Raw genomic sequence first — 17,500 nt, 5'->3', positions numbered from 1 at the left:
GATGAAAACACAATAGCGTTTATATAGCTATTCTGACATTAAATTATGTGTTAAAATCATGTTTTTGTCAGCAACAAGTACCAGAATGGTCCATGTCGCTGATTGCAGACGACGGTTCCCTTTCCGCATGAAGCCACGGAAATAACCGAACATTGAAAAACCCACGGACATGTATTACGGAGAAAACTCGAGATAACCGGATGTTTAGCATTACGTCAATATGCTAGGAATCATATGACGTCATGACGTATCATGCTTACCTACGTATATTGTATGTTCGAAAGTCTGACTTCTGTTGGGATTCGCGTGGTGAAGACTGCGGTAAATCTGTAGATGATAAGAGAACAAGGATTGTCTCAGAAGAAACGACTAAATGTTTCAGACCGGTAACTTCATTTCAACATTGCACGATACAATGGACGTTCTATGTGACAGGAGAGTTTGCTGATTTTGTGTTAAACATTGGAGAGATCGTCTGCTAGAATCAGAGATAGGTCGCTTCAGATTGCAGCTTCTGGAAATATGCAAGGTTTGTTGCCTGAAAGAACTGGATTTTACACGTAATGTATGTCATGTACAGTAAGCAACAACAAAAACACACACAAAGCAAATGGCATCGTCTGTCGACTAGTCACAGAAACAAACCTGGCGAGGTATGCGTGTACTTTATACACGTGGAAGAAACCGGAACCATGCGTCTTTGTTATCGACAATATGCTTTTGGATATTGAGTAAAATGGCCGACTTCCGCCGCATTATGCTTTGATGATCGGAAGAGACCATCCAATCACAGCTCCCGAATTCCCCCACGTGTTCATCAGAATAGCTATATTTATGTATCGGTCGATTCTGGTTAAAATTCTTTAGTTTTTACGATTGAACGCATCAAACATGCACTTTTTGTAGTCTCGGCTGGCCGCCTAAATATGAATTTTTGTTGGCCTCTGACGTCACATGGATCAAAGAAGGAGAATTCAATTTATCCTACATACGTGAGAGAGATACCCGTGAGATAAAAATCGTTCAAATCACACGTGTGTATATCATGTAAATGAGGTCAACCGGAAGGTCATGCTATGTAAATTAGTAATTACATATTCATGAAGAACTACTTTTGCAACAAAATGGCAACTGCCACGAAACCGATTTGTCAACACTGAAAGAATTTTTGAGTGATGAGCTGTTCGAAGACATGTTTGGTGATGACGCGAATGACGAAGTCGATGAAGAAAAAAGCGAGTCATCCATGATTTATGATTTTTCTCCAATAGACTCATTCGTTCAGACAAACAAGAACAAGAACACTCTCCGAAAAACGGTTTACGATATACGTCGCCTATCGACGTTTATGGCGAAACACGGGGACAAAAGAAACATTAGCACCATCCAACCACAAAAATTATGCAAAATTCTCTGCTCTCTTTTCATGAGTTTGAAAAAACCGGATGGCAAAGAGTATGAACCATCCCCACGCTGAGGGGCCTTCTCAGCAGCATCCATCGACAGTGTGCACCCGTTATAGACGGCCCCGAATTTGCACTTGTAACTGAGAGAAGTCGTGAAGACAAAGCAGAAGATTGTTAAACAGGAAGGTTGTGGCAACTTACCTAACAGGGCTCAACCGCTGAAAGATGAAGATGTTGACAAGCTGTGGCAGACAAAACAGCTCGGAGTCGCAGATCCAGAAGTAATCCTGAATACTCTGTGGTGGCAAAACACAGTCAACTTTGGTCTGCGCAGCGTGACACCTCACAGGCACATGCAGTGAGGAGACGTGTCCTTGCATGAAGACAGTAATAGCAGAGAATATCTCCAATTTTGCGAAAGACAATCCACAACCAAAGCCAGGGCGACATGTGAAGAAAAGCTGGGATCATCAACCCGAGGTAGATCTACACCAACCACTCTGCACGCCAGTTCCTAGTGCAGAAACTTTCCGAGAATAACGTTCCTCCGACCAAAATAATGCAGCTATCTGGGCACAACAACGTTAAGCAGCATTTCCCAAGAGGAACACCGTGGCTTCAGTCTGATGCTAAACGGCACTGCACCGGTCTCGGAGCTGTCGCCAGTGTCGGCAGACGACACATTGGATTCGCACGGCCACTTCAACTCCACTGCCACTGCCACAATCACATCCCAGCAAACGCTAACAACACTGTTTGCAAGGCCTGTGCACGTTGGTACCATCAACATCAACCAATATTTGTCCAGTCACCAAACCGAGAAGTGACCATCTGAAAGCTGTCGACTCGCCTGGCTCCGACTTGACTGTCATCCTATCGCGGAAGGATATGCTTTGCTGTTGTTGTTCCTTTTGGTTTCTTTTATCCTGTGGCCACTGCTTTTCTTTTTATCTGGTATATTTTGAAGTGACCATCATTTCGTTGTTCGAATTTATTTAATCAATGTTCAATATTAAACTTAACAGTGTTAACAAAGGCGAACTACTTTGTCCTAGTTTGAGAGTGTGTGTCATGGCGGAGGAATGAATGTCAAATTGAGTAAAGTGGTTTGAAGTTCTAAAGCGGGTTGATCCAAAGGCAATAGCGCTGTCGGTGACTTTTAGTTAGATCTGGCACAGAAGTATATAATGTAGGATAAACAGAATACTACATGGCTTGCTGTGTCGTACCAGATTTACACTCGTTGCTTTTTCAAATAGTGAACAGCTCGCTTTCGCTCGCAGTTCACTATTTAAAAAAACAACTCGTGTAAATCTGGTACGACACAGCAAGCCATGTAGTATTCTCTATTTCTACTGAAACAAAAATTAATAGAAAAAAATAAAAGTACGTGTGTGTAGCCTAATATGGACCACCTTCCACAAACAGCTAAAGACTATTTTCATAAATTCATTAAGAAGCATGCTGAAAATAACCTATAACTAGCCCTCGAGCTTTCAAACAAATATAACAAATAGTCTTCTTTTCCTGGAAGTTCATAATTTCATTTATTTTCACAATGTTTTTGATATGTTTCTTTAGTTTCCTGTTGTGCTTCAAATAATGTTCTCATCGAGCCGAAACAGATAAATCTAAAGCATATTTGAATTAGTCTGACTTTCACACTAAGTTGTATCATATTATTTTGAAATATGGGGGTCTTTAAACAGTGATTCGTGAAGGCCTCTTCACTGGTATATAGTAGGCGCCCAGGCTCCTGAATATGGACCATTTGTGAATATTTCTGTATTTAATTGTTGCTGAATGTCTATCAAAGCTTATTCACACTAATTAGGCCAAACTGTTAACCTAAGAGAGAAGAACTACCGAACACAAAATGAAACTTTTTCGCGAGAAAACAAGCTAGTTATCAGCTTGAAACAAAAAGTAGTCCATATTGGGCAACCTTCCCCTAATTTGTTTCTTGTGAACTGTTGCTTTCAACTATCTTTTCGCATATCTTGTAGCTGATCACCTGGCACATCTTAGTCATGAACACACAAGTCTACCTACATAACGCACACACGGGCACGCATGCACACGCACGCACGCACGCACGCACACACACACACACACAAACACTCACAAAAACTAACACACACACACACACACACACACACACACACACACACTAACACTAACACACACACACACACACACACACACACACACTAACAAACACACACACACACACACACACACACACACACACACACCGTCACACGTTTTGATTCATCACTTTCATTTCGAAAAATAAAGATGAAACAATCAACGCATAACAGAGCAGTTACAGCTTTCATCTGGTTAGATAAAACATGACATGAGGGACAACGCCTTATAGTTGTTGAGAAGAAATGTTCTTGCATTCCTTATTCTCAGTTTAGGCCCCCCCCCCAAAAAAAGGTGTGGTTACGGTAACATAGCCCCCAAAAATAGGGTAGGAAGGTAGGCAATCACTTTTTTTTTTTTTAACTTTGTTTTCTAATGTGTACAAATTAAACCTACTTGACAGGGAAATAAGTGTGCGACTCGGGCGCTTTCGCTTTCATTGCGTTTTCTGCACTCGTTTTCTTGTTTTTTGTGGGTTTTTTTTTTTTGACAAATGTAATAAAAAGTTATAGGGTCGGCCCCTAAAAATAGGGTAGGTCGGGTTACCGTAACCACACCTATTTTTTTTTTAGGCCTTAGCATTGATCTCATGAGACACGTGTCCGATCAACAATTATGTGCAAAATGGCAGTGTCACGCCAACGAACGTATGTTTAAAAGAATATCTTGCGTTTAACTTCTTGGTTGATGAATAAATTCAACTTTTTTCCCGCGGAGAGAAATATCTAAGTAAGGCTGAAAATGTCAATGGGCTTTTTCGACTCTCCCTGAACAAGTTTTGACAAAAGATCGCGAAATGAAAATAATGTTCAGCTTTAGAAGAAAAAAACTATTGGGAAAAAAAATCAGTCAACGGTGACGTAATTTGTATTCTGGAATGTAAATGACGTGTCTATGTGTTCTTCAAAATGGATCCCCACATGTTTGTGCAGAGTTTGACATTTTGAGATTTTGATCTTTCATACAGTGAAACAACGTAATGTTTAAGGATAATATCAGTATTTGTGATAAAAGAACCTGAAATAGTAACAGACGTCTGCTGCTAAAGAACTGACTTTGATTCAAAGTGCCGGTGCGATTAAAAAACTTGAAAGTGTCCAATGCCATCGACTAGGAAATACTGTTGGCAAACGTGTTGCGCCTGTATAATGACATTGTTTTCTCTCCTTCAAAGCGGTAGGCACATTATTATTTTTGTTTTTGTTGTTTTTTATTGTTGTTGCTGTTATCTTTATCGATTTCGCTCAGTGTTAGTTGAAGGCGTTTGTTATGGTTGCTTCAGGGGGGATAGAATATATAGAAACGAAGCAGATTCACACACACACACACACGCGCGCGCGCGCACGTGTTCACACACTCGCATGGATACCCAAGCACACACACACACACACACACACACACACACACACACACACACACACACACACACACACACACACACACACACACACTAAGACATACACAAATCCACCGCAAACACATACACACGCACATTGTCGAAAACAGGAGAGGCAAACATCAAACCAAAACGTGTTGTTTGTTTGTTGTTTAGAACTCGACATAGAAAATAGACACACACACAACCACGCACGCACACGCACGCACGGTGTTTTTTGTTTGTTTGTTGTTTAGAACTCGACATAGAAAATAGACACACACACACACACACACACACACACACACACACACACACACACACACACACACACACACACACACACACACACAAACTGAAACCCCATCTCCCAACATCCAGGCAATCCAATTATCCGGAATGTTTGGAATTTCAGCAAGTGTTATGTTAACCCAGATGTGAGATACGAAGTAGTGTTTCCTTCACATGCACACGACATGTGTTAATATCTTGCACCAAAGTGGGCTTCATTCGATTTTAAAAAGCAAATTGCTTTTGCTCTTGGGGTCGTTCCACCCAGGCTACGCAACCATCCACCATTCACCCCCCTACCACCCCACCGCCCCCACCCCCACCCCCCTCCAACACCACCACCAACCCTCCCGACACCCTGCGTTATTTATTTCCTTGAATCTCATTTAATGGCCGCAGGAGCGGTCATCTATTGCAATGGGTTCGGAGATCTGACATGTCTCGTTTTGTTACCGTTCTTACGAGATCAGTTACAGTCTCTCTCTCTCTCTCTCTCTCTCTCTCTCTCTCTCTCTCTCTCTCTCTCTCTCTCTCTCTCTCTCTCTCTCTCTCTCTCTCTCTCTCTCTCTCTCTCTCTCTGTCTGTCTGTCTCTCACTCTCTCTGTGTCTCTGTCTCTGTCTCTGTCTCTCTCTCTGTCTCTCTCTGTGTCTGTCTCTCTCTCTCTGTCTCTCTCACTCTCTCTTACATACATATATACGTTACATATATACGACGCTTTATATTTGTGTATAATATGTAATGTGTAAATATCATCATATGTTGTTTTTCTCTGCCTTTTTTTTTTACGTTAATATCCGTGTAAATATGTGATTAGATTAGTCCCCTCTCTGGGCGAGGGCTGGTTGAAAAAAAGCTCGTTGTATTGCTTATGCCACAACCCTCGAAAAATAAAATTTGATTTGATTTGATTTGATTTGATCTCTCTCTCTCTCTCTCTCTCTCTCTCTCTCTCTCTCTCTCTCTCTCTCTCTCTCTCTCTCTCTCTCTCTCTCTGTGTCTGTCTCTCTCTATCTCTCTCTCTGTCTCTCTCTCTCTCTCTCTCTGTATCAGTGTATGTATGTCTTTGTCTGTGTCTCCCTCTGAGTCTCTCCGCTTCTGTCTTTCTATGCATGTCTGTCTCTGTTTATGTGTGTGTGTGTCTCTCTCGCTCTCTCTCTCTCTCTTTCTCTCTCTCTCTCTCTCTCTCTCTCTCTCTCTCTCTCTCTCTCTCTCTCTCTCTCTCTCTCTCTCTCTCTCTCTCTCTTGATCGGACTCCTGGCACACAGGTCAAAGCAGAGGTTAACTTGAGTGCACGTGTACCTAGCAGGAGGGGTGTGATTCGGGTCAGAAGTGGGGTAAAGCACTTTGGTCTTCAGTCTTTGGGTTATAGCTTTTAGTTGAGAAGATGCCAACATGAAATTGCACTATGCTCTACTATTTATTGATGGCCGCCCTCTCTCTTCAATTAGCTGAGGGCGGTGAACATGTGTCGTTGTTTGCCTTTCTCATGAAACATAAGTAATCAATTTATCCACTTGATTATATTCACAACAGGGACCTATCACTCTTCTTTGCATGTTTTTATGCCTACGGATTTTCAAATACTCTGCAACACATGTAACCCAAATTCAACATGTGCCCGTACAATACCGTGCCGCTTCTTTTATGAAAACATTGCTTCGGCCATGTTGATTTTACTCAACCAATTTTCTTGTTTTTCCTTGAATGGACTGTCTGGTATCCCCCACACACTTCTCTGTTTCGCCACACACTTCTCCACTCACACGTGCTTACGGAAGGGTTTAATCTGGGAGAAAAAGGCAATGGGACATTTGTCCCCCTCAACCAAATTCCGATGGGACATAGTCCAAGGCAAGAAGCGCCAAAGAGGCCTGTACGAGTTTTGACCAAAGATGAAAACTAGTGCAATATGGTGCCATCTGAGAATTAGCCGCTATATCGTGTTATCTCTGTATGTGTGTGTGTGTGTGTGTGTGTGTGTGTGTGTATGTGTAATCCGATGTAAAGTGTACATTTGCTGGCGCAGTGGAACGCAATCTCAATGCGCCCTTTGACGCACTGACGCAAATTGTGATGGGACATTTTCAGATTTAATGCGCCAATGGCGCAGGGCGCACTAGTAAATGAAACCCTGCATGCTACGTCTACAGGAGCGGATCAAAGGGTCATGGAGGGGCAGGGTTGTTGCAGGCGGTCCAGGGTCCGCGCAAGCTCCGATAAGGTCCAGGGGTAAAGCCCTGGTCAGGAGGTGTTGTGGGCGAAGACCCCCCCTCCCCCATACGCTAAAGATACAGTAATGTAACTTTATGAGGCGAATTGTAAGTCTCTCCTTGAAGATAAAAAGGTTAATAAATCACTAGTGAAAATCTATTCCTATTTTTTGGTCTTCCTATTTTATATCTTTCAGACGGCAATGTGCGGCTCAAAATGACACTATTTTATATGTCAGACTTCTTTTTTTTACATACAGTACACACACACACACACACACACACACACACACACACACACACACACACACACAAACACGCGCGCACACACACACGGCGCACGCACCAAACACACACACACACACACACACACACCGCCCCTCTTCTTACCTTTCTTTCACTTTTCAGTTTCGTCAGCAGCAGACGACACCATCATGCAAACGTGCTGCCCGCCGACACTGGAGCAAGGCAACTACGCTACCATCAAATGCATCGTCGACGTAGATGAATGCCATCCTGATACCAAACAGATCTACTTCGACATTTACACGGGCATTCGGTTTCGACTCTGCTCTCTCCAATACCCGCCTACCAACTGCAGGGAGACAGTGAGAGATGCTTCGTGCGGTTGCGTGAGGGACGAAGTAGTGGACGGAAGACGAACGTACGAGATCGATTTCCGTTGGCTGGTGGAGACAAGAAACGCGAAAGGGCGCATGCGCTGTAATGGCTGCTTGAACGCGAAGCCAGTGGAGCACCCGTCATGTCGATGGGGTTTATGGGCAGTAACTGTTCCCGTCCGTGAGTAGAAAAAAAAAGTTTTTGTGTTTTGTTTTTTGTATTAAATTTTCTTTCTCCTTTTTTTCTGTATTTTTTTGTGTTTTGGGGGGGGGGGATTGTGTGCGCGCGCGCGTGTATGTGTGTGTGTGTGTGTGTGTGTGTGTGTGTGTGTGTGTGTGTGTGTGTGTGTGTGTGTTTAGATTATTGAAACGTATAGAGATTTAAACAAGAAATTCCTCCGAGGTAGGAAAAACACCCCCGTCCTTACCATTTTCACTGCCACCAACTGAGAAGGTTATTTCCCTCTATAAGTCCTTGTAGAATCTTAATCCACCAATAACTCCCTAACCGTGTGTTTGACTGGTCCCAATTTTTGTAAGGACCGTCTCATGAATGTATAGAACCTGTTCACCAAGTTTGGTGACGATCGGTCCGTTCATTCTTGAGATCTATATGCGAACACAAACACACAAACAAACAAGAAATTCCTCCGATAGGAAAAACACCCCCGTTGGTCAAAGGGAAATAACCATTCTCACTGCCACCAACTGAGAAGGTTATTTCCCTTTGACCATTAATATGTCAGTCTTAATCTTACTCCAGCAATAACTCCCTAACCGTGTGTTTGACTGGTCCCAATTTTTGTAAGGACCGTCTCAGGAATGTGTAGAACCTGTTCACCAAGTTTGGTGACGATCGGTCCGTTCATTCTTGAGATCTATATGCGAACACAAACACACAAACACACAAACAAACAAACAAACAAACAAACAAACAAACACATCCAGTGAAACCTATACACACCCCTATACCGGGGGTGTAAAAATACCCAAACAAACACATCGAGCGAAACCTATACACACCCCTATACCGGGGGTGTAACAAACACATCGACCGAATCCTATACACACCCCTATACCGGGGGTGTAAATATTATCAATTATTGTACATCTCGTATACCATTAATGATAAAATGATGATGATGATGATGATGATGATGATGATGATGATGACGACAACGATGATGACGACGACGACGACGACGATGATGATAAAAACAAAAGCCGTGCCTTCAGGGACAACATTTCTTCATGTTTCAGCGTCAAGCACTGACAACACGAACGACAACAACACCAACACCACCATCAACACACAACAGGAAACAACAGAAAGCGACAACGACAACGTCAACACAAACAACGAAAAAGGTCTACCAATACTGACATTAATTCTGGGTTCACTCGGGGGAGGCGTTCTCGTGTTCGCTCTGGTTGTGGCGTGCGTTTTTTGCGCCATGCGAAAACCTAGAAGGGCCGACGAACTAGTTGTCAGTACTCCACTTACCCAAACACCTTTCGACGATTCCAATCTTCTGCGAAACGACCAGAACTGGATTAGGAATGACAAGAAAGCGGGTGACCTCTCAAGCCAGGCTGATGACGTCAGTGGAGGGTCAGACGGCAGCAAAGAGTCGGACGGCAGTGAAGATATGAGCGGCGGTGTTGCTTCATCGGTTCATAGTAGTCATCCCAGTTCTGCTGGAGAAAGTGTGGTAGGTAGTGTGGCAGGTAGTGTGGCATATGAGCCTTTATTCTAATCAGAGAGCAATGTGGACACAAAGGAGAGTGGATTTTAAGAGCATCATCGCTTTTTCAGACACTGACACTGACTGACACTGACAATGACACATGCTTTATGTGTGAGGCCACCACGTCACACAAGCATTGGGGTGTGGGTGGTTGTGTGTGTGTGTGTGTGGGGGGGGGGATGGTAGCGCAAACTCATTTTGATGATATTGTCAAAAAGGTGTTCTATAGCATTCAATGTCCAATATTATTGAGTAATCGAACCTATCATTCTAATGACACATTCGGTCCTTAATTTCAGAGCATAGAAAATGATCATGGCAACATTTCTTGTGGTGTGAGTTAAGGGATTTTCCAAAAAGTTATTTTAAAGACAATTTTAATCCTTCCGTTCCACATTTCCATAAATACTTTTCGCCGCGGAAATATCTTGACTAAAAATCAGGCGGAAGACTACACCTGTTGCACTTCCTATTATGTTCAGGCAATTATAACTGAGGGCGGAAGCGACAATGATTCGTTTTCCCCTCAGATAACATTAATTTGTAGAGACGGAAAAGGAACACGCACATTCTGGAACTGATTTGTGTAAATAACCGAGAGGGTGTTTTGTCTGTTTTGTGAAACGGTCCTCACACTGTCACGATCGGGTGACAGAGACCAAGAAAGCGTCACTCAGTGGAGTGCCTGTTCTGGGTCAATGTATGATAGAAAGCGCCTGTGCGTGATATTGGACACAGCAGAGTTTTTGCTGACAGTGCTCCCGAGCACGGATGTTTTGAAACGCACGAGCTTCACAGTGCAGGTTTCTGCTGTCATAGGGCTGACGGTTTTTTTCGCTGACAGCGCGCACGGGATTTTCAGGGATTGAGTTTCTCGTGTCTTTTTCCTGCTTGGGGAGGCAAAACTGTGTATAGCTGGACTGGTTTGGTGACAAGGTCAGTCACGTGTATTTGGCTAGGTGGTCTGTCAGAGACTCAAGGACGACACACTTGACACCCAGCGGCAGAAGGGGAAGGACCTAACACACAGTTACTAGAGTATGATGGTTTTTCACCGAGTATCATATTCGGCACTCTAGGGGAACTTCCACAAGTTATTCCTTTCCTCTGCCACGTATTTTGCTGAGGACAAGTCGTCACATTTCCTTCGTCGGCGATGGCTTTCGCATAAGGATTCGACAAGGGGTTCTGGACGTTTTGGGTCACTGTTGACGAACAGAGACTGTTCCAGGGAGGAGGCGGACTTTGCTTCCATTGAGAGTTACAATCATAGGCTTTTGAGGTAATAAATCATTATTTAACGCTGTTGATGAGTCTGTGTTGTGGAATGAAATACTCTCTGTTGTTCTTTCCAGGTTAGCGCATAATTTACTCTCTGTGACGCTAAAATACTAATCTGTATATGGTTTTTGCAGATAGGGAGAGAAGGACGGAAAATGGCTGTTTTGTTGTTGTAAAAAGTCAGTTTTGTGCAGGCCCACGTGCTCGATGAGATATTTAAAGATGACATGTTTTAAGGTGGTGGGTGAGGGGTAGCTGACATGTTTAGTGCACCGATGCTTTCTGTTTGCAGCCTTCCTTCGTTCGCTTCGTTTCGTTCGCCTCGCTTCGTTACATTCCTGTAACATCTGCACGGCTGACTCTGGCGGGAACTGTTGAAGCTGCGCTAACCAGCGGACCGGCTAACCAGCGAACCGGCTAACCAGCGGACCGGCTAACCAGCGAACCGACTAACCAGCATACCGGCTAAGCAGCAGCAGCAGAGATAAAGCTAAGTGCACCATGTCGTACGCACCCCGTTGACCACCGTTGTCTTTTCGTATCTATGATTTCATTGGAGTAGTGACAACGTGGGGTGTGACCCCTGCACGAACTAGAGCTTTTCGAACAGAACATTCGCATTTAACTATATTTACACGGGTTCAGCGTGTTACTATAATTTTCTATATACTACTGGCATTTTGTCAGTGAACACTGGTTTTTTACGTGTTGAGAACGTAAAAGGAACATATTTTGAGTGAAGGCTCGAGGGAGGTGGAGAGTTTATACATAAACAGGCGTCTGAAACTTATACTTTTGTTGACTCTATTTAATTGTATGCCTGCGAGAGTGGATCGTGGTGTGGTTAGTTAATTAGTAGTAATTAACCGGTTCATAATCACCTTGAGTGATATATTGAAACGTGACACGTGGGGGCCAAGCCGGGATTTACTCAGTTAATTTCCAACTGATAAAGACCCACCAATTAAGGAGAACTAAGAGCAGATAATCTCGTCAGTGCTCGACTTATTTTCTGCTTGGTGCTACCCTTTTTTGTATAGTTTTGATCATATACCACACCTTAAGCGATTCACATCTTGCAGGAAATGTAAATTGTAATTTGTGAGTTATTGTATGCGCTAACTGTGATTATCTCCCTTTCCTTTGTTTGTGAATCTTTGTTGTTGTACGTTCAGAGTTTTCCGTTGCAGAGAGCTGAGCGGGGTTAACGGATTTGTTGTTCGTTTTACTCAGTTTTCTCTACATTGTTGTTTCGCATTCTGTAACAGGTTACATTTCTACCGTCTTGTTTTACTTGGATTTTTCTCCATATTTTGACTTTGTTGGAATTTTGGGGGGGAAGGGTCCGAGGACTTCTGTCCTAACCAAGGCTGTGGGAGACACTCTGTTTCACCGCAAAAAGCAGCCGATAAAGTAGGCCACGGCTGTGGGAAACACTTTGTTTCACCGCAAAAAGCAGCCATAAAGTAGGCTACGCGATTTGTTCTACACCGTTTGGATTTTTCTTCTGCATTTTCTGGTTACTGGATTTTTGTATCCATCGCTTTCATCACCGCGTGTTCTAGCTATAGCTGCGTTAGACTTACTTTTGTGATAAAGTTTTTCTAAACTAACCATGGCTACAGGGGGATCTCCTACGAGGAGAATAACTTTCGAGACTCCTGGGAGCGAGCAACCGACTGAGCGAGACGCACGCGTTAGAGCCCGAAGCGTTCTAAAACGCTTAGAAGTAGAACGGAAGGAAGAATTTGAGCGACTGACAAGAAAAGAAGAACGTGACCGACAGGACAAGAAGGACGAACTTGACAGACAAGAAAGGGAACGACAGGCCGAACGACAGGCAGAACGAGACAGACAGGAAAGGAAAGACGAACGTGACAGACAGGACAAGAAGGACGAACTTGACAGACAAGAAAGGGAACGACAGGCCGAACGTGACCGACAGGACAAGAAAGACGAACTTGAGAGACGAGAACGACAGGCCGAACGTGACAGACTAGACCGGAAGGAACAGGCGGATCGCGATCACCAGCTAGAACTAGCTAGGCTACAGGCCGAGAAGGGTACGCTTACTCAGGCTAGCGCGCCGACGTTTGTTGCCGACCGTACGAGACTGCCGACGTTCGACGATGACAAGGACGAGCTCGACGACTTTTTACGCCGGTTTGAGCGCATTGCATCCGACCAGAAGTGGGAAGAGGCCACGTGGGCTAGCCGCCTTAGCACCTGCTTGAAAGGACGCGCATTGCAGCTCTACAACGCTTTGGAGGACGACGAGGCGAGAAACTATCAGGCACTAAAGAAGGCGTTACTCCAGCGCTTCAACCTGACTGCGGAAGCCTACAGACGACGTCTGCGTAACAGCAAGAGACTGAGCGGCGAGCTGAGTCATCAGTTTGTGGCACGCCTTAACCTCTACCTGCGGCGCTGGGTGGAGATGGCCGAAAAGGACTGGACCGTCAACGACCTTGCCGACCTCATTGTCATGGAGCAACTGATGTCCAGCCTGCGACCTGAGGTGGTGACCTTCGTGCAGGAGCACCAGCCCAAGACTACTCAGGAGGCAGCCGACTGGATCAGAGTGCACGAGGACGCCCAGGCGATCTCCGGCAAATCTTCAGGCTCACGGCCAGGAAAAACGGGAAATTCGGGTTCTTCAGGACCCAAGGACGGGAAGGACGATCAGGGACACAAGGGATCGAGTTCCAGAACTGACATCCAGTGTTACTACTGCAACAAGCGGGGCCACGTGAAGAAGGACTGCCACAAGAGACAGGCTGACCAGAAGGGCGTTCACTTCGTTGGCAGTGAGGAGTTCAGGGACGTCACGAGCTCATGCACCATCCCACAACTCTGCGTTCCGTGCTCCAGGAAACATTTCCAGCCCCACTGCAACGTCTACGTTAACGGAGTGAAGGGCGAAGGTCTGCGGGACACAGGGGCAGACATGATAGTGGTTCGGGCGAGTCTAGTTCCAGCTATGGCCTACACAGGAGACAGCATCAGGGTGAGAATGGCCGAGGCATCTCACGCTTACGACTTGAACACGGCAGTGATCAAGGTCGTAACCCCGTTGTTCACGGGGACCATTGTGGCCGTCGTCATGGACGATCCTCCATGCGACCTGCTCATTGGAAACCGGGTTCAGTTTGTGGACGGCGTCACCAGGGAGGTTCCCGTTTATCGGTCTCCCGACGTCATTTCAGTGCTCACGCGGGCACAGGCGGAGCGAGAGGACAAACCTCTCAAACCCCTACCTGCTGCACGAGCTGCCCTGGGGAACGTGACCCCCGCGCTTCTCGCGAAGGCTCAGGATTCTGACCCGACCTTAGCTACTCCTCGGGAGCACGCGAAGTCGGGGAAGGTGAAGCTGAGCGGGAAGCATGGGAGGTCAAAGTTCCTCAGGGACAAGAAGTTGCTCTACCGTGAGTTCAGCAACCAAGAAGGTACATTCAAACAGGTTGTCGTGCCTCGCGAGTTTCGCGAGGGTGTCATGGCAACGGCACACGACTCGATTCTGGGAGGTCATCTTGGTACCAAGAAGACCACGGATCGTGTCTGGCGCCACTTTTACTGGCCAGGCATCTGCACGGATGTCCGACGTTTCTGTGCGTCCTGCGATAAGTGCCAGAAGGTGGTTGCCAAAGGAAGGGTGAGGAAGGTCCCCTTAGAGAAGATGCCGCTCATCGACGAACCCTTTCGTCGGGTGGCAGTGGACATCATCGGGCCCATCTTGCCTGCGTCTGAGGACGGAAACAGATACATTTTGACCATGGTGGACTACGCTACTCGATACCCAGAGGCGATCCCTCTGAAATCGATTGAAGCCACGCGAGTAGCTGAGGCTCTGGTTACTATGTGGTCCCGGCTGGGAATTCCATCAGAGGTACTCACCGACAGAGGCACGCAGTTCACGGGAGGAGTGATGGCGGAGGCAGCACGACTGCTATCACTGGAGCAGCACTTCACCACTCCTTACCATGCTCAGTGCAACGGACTGGTGGAAAGGTTCAATGGCACCTTGAAGACCATGCTGAGGAAACTAGCTCAGGAGAAACCACGCACGTGGGACAGGTACATCCCAGCATTGCTTTTTGCATACCGCGAGGTTCCTCAGGAGAGCTTGGGTTTTTCCCCATTTGAGTTGTTGTACGGCAGACAGGTACGCGGTCCCATGGCTATCCTGCGTCAAGCTTGGACGGACGAAGAAGCTGACGAGGAGGTGCAGACGACAGCGACCTACATCGTAGAACTCAGGAACAGGATTGAAGAGACCTGCAAATTGGCTCAAGAGAACCTGGGAAGAGCAGCACAGCGTTACGCGCGAGGATTCGACCGCAAGGCACGGCCGCGCAGCTTCAAGATTGGGGAACGGGTGTTGCTACTTTTACCTGTCAAACACAACAAGCTACAACTGCAGTGGCAAGGACCTTTTGAGGTGACAGCGAGGGTGGGCCAGAACGACTACAGGATCATGATGCACGGGAAAGCACGCCTGTACCACGCCAACCTGCTGCGCGCCTACATAGAGAGGACAGCCTACGGGGAGAAGAACAAAGACCAGAAGAACAAAGACAAGAAGACAGAGAAGGTTGCAGTTATCAGGGGTGAAACGAGGGGTTGCTCGTTCTTGAGGACGACCTTTCTGTCTGGAAACAGACCATCAACCTCTGCAATATCTTCAGGTTGCAAGGTTGGCAAACGCCAGACTTATGCGCTGGGCGTTGATTCTCCAACCGTACCAATTCACGGTACGCGTCATTCCGGGCGCCAACAATGTTGGAGCTGACTTTCTCTCTCGGGCTGTAGAGGAGAACATGACTGTGAGCGAAACCGAGGTTTCGTCTTGAAGAGGGGAGGTGTGTCACGATCGGGTGACAGAGACCAAGAAAGCGTCACTCAGTGGAGTGCCTGTTCTGGGTCAATGTATGATAGAAAGCGCCTGTGCGTGATATTGGACACAGCAGAGTTTTTGCTGACAGTGCTCCCGAGCACGGATGTTTTGAAACGCACGAGCTTCACAGTGCAGGTTTCTGCTGTCATAGGGCTGACGGTTTTTTTCGCTGACAGCGCGCACGGGATTTTCAGGGATTGAGTTTCTCGTGTCTTTTTCCTGCTTGGGGAGGCAAAACTGTGTATAGCTGGACTGGTTTGGTGACAAGGTCAGTCACGTGTATTTGGCTAGGTGGTCTGTCAGAGACTCAAGGACGACACACTTGACACCCAGCGGCAGAAGGGGAAGGACCTAACACACAGTTACTAGAGTATGATGGTTTTTCACCGAGTATCATATTCGGCACTCTAGGGGAACTTCCACAAGTTATTCCTTTCCTCTGCCACGTATTTTGCTGAGGACAAGTCGTCACATTTCCTTCGTCGGCGATGGCTTTCGCATAAGGATTCGACAAGGGGTTCTGGACGTTTTGGGTCACTGTTGACGAACAGAGACTGTTCCAGGGAGGAGGCGGACTTTGCTTCCATTGAGAGTTACAATCATAGGCTTTTGAGGTAATAAATCATTATTTAACGCTGTTGATGAGTCTGTGTTGTGGAATGAAATACTCTCTGTTGTTCTTTCCAGGTTAGCGCATAATTTACTCTCTGTGACGCTAAAATACTAATCTGTATATGGTTTTTGCAGATAGGGAGAGAAGGACGGAAAATGGCTGTTTTGTTGTTGTAAAAAGTCAGTTTTGTGCAGGCCCACGTGCTCGATGAGATATTTAAAGATGACATGTTTTAAGGTGGTGGGTGAGGGGTAGCTGACATGTTTAGTGCACCGATGCTTTCTGTTTGCAGCCTTCCTTCGTTCGCTTCGTTTCGTTCGCCTCGCTTCGTTACATTCCTGTAACATCTGCACGGCTGACTCTGGCGGGAACTGTTGAAGCTGCGCTAACCAGCGGACCGGCTAACCAGCGAACCGGCTAACCAGCGGACCGGCTAACCAGCGAACCGACTAACCAGCATACCGGCTAAGCAGCAGCAGCAGAGATAAAGCTAAGTGCACCATGTCGTACGCACCCCGTTGACCACCGTTGTCTTTTCGTATCTATGATTTCATTGGAGTAGTGACAACGTGGGGTGTGACCCCTGCACGAACTAGAGCTTTTCGAACAGAACATTCGCATTTAACTATATTTACACGGGTTCAGCGTGTTACTATAATTTTCTATATACTACTGGCATTTTGTCAGTGAACACTGGTTTTTTACGTGTTGAGAACGTAAAAGGAACATATTTTGAGTGAAGGCTCGAGGGAGGTGGAGAGTTTATACATAAACAGGCGTCTGAAACTTATACTTTTGTTGACTCTATTTAATTGTATGCCTGCGAGAGTGGATCGTGGTGTGGTTAGTTAATTAGTAGTAATTAACCGGTTCATAATCACCTTGAGTGATATATTGAAACGTGACACACACA

General features: G+C 45.8%; 1 protein-coding gene and 1 long non-coding RNA gene across 2 annotated transcripts in view; one reads left to right on the top strand and one right to left on the bottom strand.

Annotated features, from left to right (window-relative positions):
• LOC138950732 (uncharacterized) overlaps nt 1-17,500 on the bottom strand; it is a gene marked incomplete at its 5' end in the record, with an annotated part of 48,532 nt that overhangs the window by 6,917 nt on the left and 24,115 nt on the right.
• Nucleotides 4,428-10,429, top strand: LOC138950710 (uncharacterized). Its single transcript, XR_011450772.1, has 3 exons — nt 4,428-4,730; nt 7,840-8,232; nt 9,312-10,429. It is a non-coding gene; the product is annotated as an uncharacterized lncRNA (long non-coding RNA).

Source organism: Littorina saxatilis, linkage group LG16 (assembly GCF_037325665.1).
Source record: "Littorina saxatilis isolate snail1 linkage group LG16, US_GU_Lsax_2.0, whole genome shotgun sequence".
In the NCBI taxonomy this organism is placed as follows: domain Eukaryota; kingdom Metazoa; phylum Mollusca; class Gastropoda; order Littorinimorpha; family Littorinidae; genus Littorina; species Littorina saxatilis.
The sequence above is the reverse complement of the archived record's forward strand: the minus strand, read 5'-3'. Positions and strand labels throughout refer to the sequence as shown.